The sequence below is a fragment of the Fukomys damarensis genome, unplaced genomic scaffold, assembly GCF_012274545.1.
Source record: "Fukomys damarensis isolate Sample0158 unplaced genomic scaffold, DMR_v1.0_HiC HiC_scaffold_38, whole genome shotgun sequence".
In the NCBI taxonomy this organism is placed as follows: Eukaryota; Metazoa; Chordata; class Mammalia; order Rodentia; family Bathyergidae; genus Fukomys; species Fukomys damarensis.
The window spans coordinates 43,465,532-43,469,714 of NW_022900950.1; the positions used below are offsets into that span (position 1 = coordinate 43,465,532).

The 4,183-nt window shown below is 36.2% G+C and overlaps 1 pseudogene; it reads right to left on the reverse strand.

The window, feature by feature from the left end:
• Window positions 1-1,712: 1,712 nt before the first annotated feature.
• On the reverse strand, window positions 1,713-1,829 carry LOC117284696 (annotated as a pseudogene).
• Window positions 1,830-4,183: the final 2,354 nt, after the last annotated feature.

The window sequence follows — 4,183 nt, forward strand, 5'->3', positions numbered from 1 at the left end:
GATTAGGATACAAACCAGCTGCATGCTTTTGAAATTTAGAGATATGGTACCGAATCAATAGTGTTGTCTCCTTAAGGGTAGAAGTCTGTGGAACCTCTGAATTTGTGGTATGGGAGAAAAGGCCTAAGCTTAATTTACAGGCTTATTGTAATTCTTAAAATTCTTAGGAATTTGAGTCGCTTGGAAGAGATTTTTTTTTTTTTAAGTATTGAAACTTTGGACAACTTTTATCATGTCCTGAAGCTTCTGTTTTTTAAAAAAGTATCATTTAAAAAATTATGTTATTTGTCTCATTTTTAATTACCTTTAGGTTTTCTACCCTAACCTTAGTGCCAATCTGAAATATAAGAAGTATGAAGTTAACAGGTTGAACAATCTCCCCAAGGATAGAGGTTTGAAGTCATGGAACTTGTCTGAGAAAAATGATGCCAACCTCATGGTTGAGCTTAGATGAAACTCTAGAAATATGGTAATCAACCACTCAGCACTTGCATTAAATATCCCCATACTATTCCAATGCAATCATTTGAACACCCATCCCCTCTCCCTCCCCTCCTTCTTTTCATCTTTTAGTTTGTTCATTAGTTCTTTTGCTTATTTTCTCTGTTAGGTGCTGGTAATATAGTAATGAACAGCAAATGTGACTCTTGTTGTCATGAAAGTCACCATGGAGTGGAAGTGCAGTGCTTAATAAACAATTTCGCCAAGTAGTGTAACTACAATAGTAACAAGATATAAAAAGTGAAGTTTGTAAAGAGAGTGAATAACAGGTATAACTGACTTGGTTTGAAAGACTGGGAAAATTTTCCTCAGAAAAGAACAGTTCAGTAATACCTGAAAGCTAAGCAGATTGCTTTCTTTAGTGTTTTCTAAAAAGTTTTATAAATACTTTATAAAATACAACTCCTAGTTTATAAAAGTCTAGAACCTTCTATACCCTTATCATTGTTCATATGTCTTATTCTTCAAATTGGAATGGTCTAATCAGAGGTATGGTAGGAGAATCACATTCAATCATCTAAGTATAGGTTTCTAGCTCTATTCTAAAATAGAGCTCTGTGTCTGGGAAAGAGGCCTGTAAGAGCATTTATAGTGACACACACATACACACACACACACACACACACACACAAGCCATAAATTACACATACATCAAACATTTTTAAAAGTTTCAGGGTGATTACACAATACTTTCCTATTCTGAGCTTACATATTACCTCCATGATTATTATCAGGTTTCCCCTACAACCTACAGTGTGCTCCAAATATTATAATTATAGTTATCAGAAGCCAGTTTGACAGTACTTATTAATTTATTTACTTACTTTCTCTAAATATCAACCAATATTGGTTTTTAGAAAAGAAATATCTAGTATTGCCTCTAGGTAAAGGGGAAAATGGTTGAGGTTGAGAGGGAGAAGGTAAAACACTGTACATTTTTGGTAGTGTTTTATTTCATTACAATATTTGAAAAAATATATAATATTGATATATTTTAAATTTAAGGGATTGGCTATTTGGGTACCTGTGTATTGCCTCAACTTTTCTAGGATTTTTAAAAATTAAGGCACCTGATTAAGATCCTACCATTAGTTCATGTGTTGATTAATTAATACACACCCTGGATAGCCATTAAGCACCTATGCCACATCTAGATTTGTGGTAAGTACTACACAGTGAAGAAAATGCTCTACTTGTGTATGGTGCCTAACTCCAGGATCTCTTCCTGGAGATTCCTGGAGTTATGTATCCTGGTTCTTGTACTCTACATGATCAGAGAACCTTCTCTAGTCACCAACTACAGAAATGATCCCTGAAAGTATAGTCTTTATCCTGGTTCTTGTATCCACACAGCAAGGTGATTTCTAAAAGTGGTCTTCCAACTTACATCCAGACAAAGATAAAAGCCACTTATCTCCTCTTCTTATAATTCATCTCTGTTTCCAAGATCAGTGCAATGTCAATTCTTTCCTTCCAAATTAGCAAGTTTTCAAAAAGCGTTTGTGTGGACAATTTCAATGAAATGAATGTTAAGTGTTCTGCCAAATAAAAAAAGAATTTAGGAGATGGTAAGGCCAAATTCTAAGAATGTATCTCCTTTGTGACAAAAGATGCTAGGTACATTTGGTTATCCTTGGTTCAAATTCTAAATCTGAATAACATCGCTGACAAGTTTTTGGATGCATTATATGAAACTCTTTTTAAACTCCTTGTCACATCTTATGACAGGTCTTAAATAGCAGCCAATCTCCACGAAGAAAATACTGCACAAGGGTGTTGTCAGTGTCAGCTGGCCCAAATGATGAGTCTGAGATTGGTATGCCTGCCCATGAATCTGAGTGCCCTGTGGACTCATTGCTTCCACTGTACCTCAGAATGGTTGAGCTTCCTGAACAGAGGTAATCACCTGCCAACCTTGGATAACTAATGTAGTAATAGGCAATAGAAGTAAAATATTTTGTTCATAATTGATTCTGAAACCTTGAGGGGCAAATGTGGTAGAAAAACACTGAGAAATGAGGGGCCTTTATCCTGGCTGAATTTAGTGTCATTTTGCCTTTTGTTGTGAGTTCTTTCCTGTGAAGAATATGCACATGGGGAATTCTAAAGATTTAATAAGATAGTTTAGTTGTCTTTTCATTTAATAGCTGAGCATGATACCAGAATGAGCTAAGGTGCTTGTGATCTACTCTCCAGTGGTAATGGCCTGGGATTGCCAACTTCATAGAAATGAAATTGGAAGTCTCACTGAAATGTAGTTTAGCACATCTTTGTTAATCTCCTTTCTCAATTCCTCTGCACTCATTGTTAGGATGAGCAACATGTAGGTTCTCCTTTGAAGGCTTACTTCTCCCTTGACCAGGCTTAGATTCCATTGCTCCTTGGAAGAGTCCCACTCCTATACAGACACATGGACTCCACCTCAGTGGGGGAAGAGCCCACTAGGGACAAGATACAGTTAGAAGAATTGGCAACTACATAAAAAGACCCAAAACAGTCTCCGCCCACCAGTCAGATGCTGCTCCATCAGGATGGAAGACAATGGGGCAAAGATCATTCAGCTGAACACAATCCATTTTGAGTGTTCTCTAATCAATTCAGGGACACCTCCTCTTCACCCCTCTTTCCTCCATCATCTGTCTACATTTGTGTAGATCTGAGCATAGCATTAAGAATACTTTGACAAGGGTGTCATTTTAATCTGAGTGCCTCAAAATGATTGGGGAGAAAAAGTTCTCTTTTTCCTTCAACTCCAAAATAAAAATGATCTAAGAAGGAAAATATACTCCCAAGAAATTTACTTTTGGTATGGATTTAAAAGGACTGTCCTAATAATGAAGATAATTTGGAGGTGGAGGAATTTGGCATTTGGCATCTGGCATTCATTAGGAAAAGATTAGTCAGGCCAGGCAAGTTGGACTTAATTTCTCCCCAATTATAAGAACTGTAAGGGGAAAGAACTTGTAATTCACAGTCAAGAGTTTAAAGCCAGCCTATGATTCTTGTTATCTATGTGATCTTACACGTGCCTTTAACATTTTGGGTCTGTTTTCTTATTCATCAGGTGAAAATAATTCCTAGAGTATTGTGAATGTTACATAAGCTACTGTATGCAAAAGTGTTTTCTGTTTACACGGCTTGTATAGGTGGACAATGATAATAGCATTAAATTAAAACACAGAGTTTAATGTCAAAAAGCAATGGTAAGAGCTTAACTTTGAGATGAGGATAGGGTAAGAGGCAGTCCGAGGGAGGGACAGCATGCATTGATCCCTCTGCACTATAGATCATCTAGATATAGACACACTTTTCTTAAGTCAGATACCTCGGATGCAATTATCAATTAAGCCAATTTGTTAAATTTTTTTCTTTAGGGTTTTTTTTTTCAGTGCTTGGAATTAAACCCAGGTTGTTTGCCCTGGGCTTCATCCCAAGCCCATTTTATTTTATTTTATTTTTTTAATTTGGAGGCAAGGTCTTGTGAAGTTGCCCAAACTTGTGTGTAATCTCCCTGCCTCAGCCTCTCAGAGTGCTGGGATTACATGTGTGCACCAAAATAATCAGTTTGGAAATACTTTTTAAACTTAATTTTGCTTTATAAGTAGTTAAAAATATATATTTATTCTTCAAAAGACAAATCTATAAAATATATTCACAGCAGTGTTGGCTCTGTCCTTGTTCC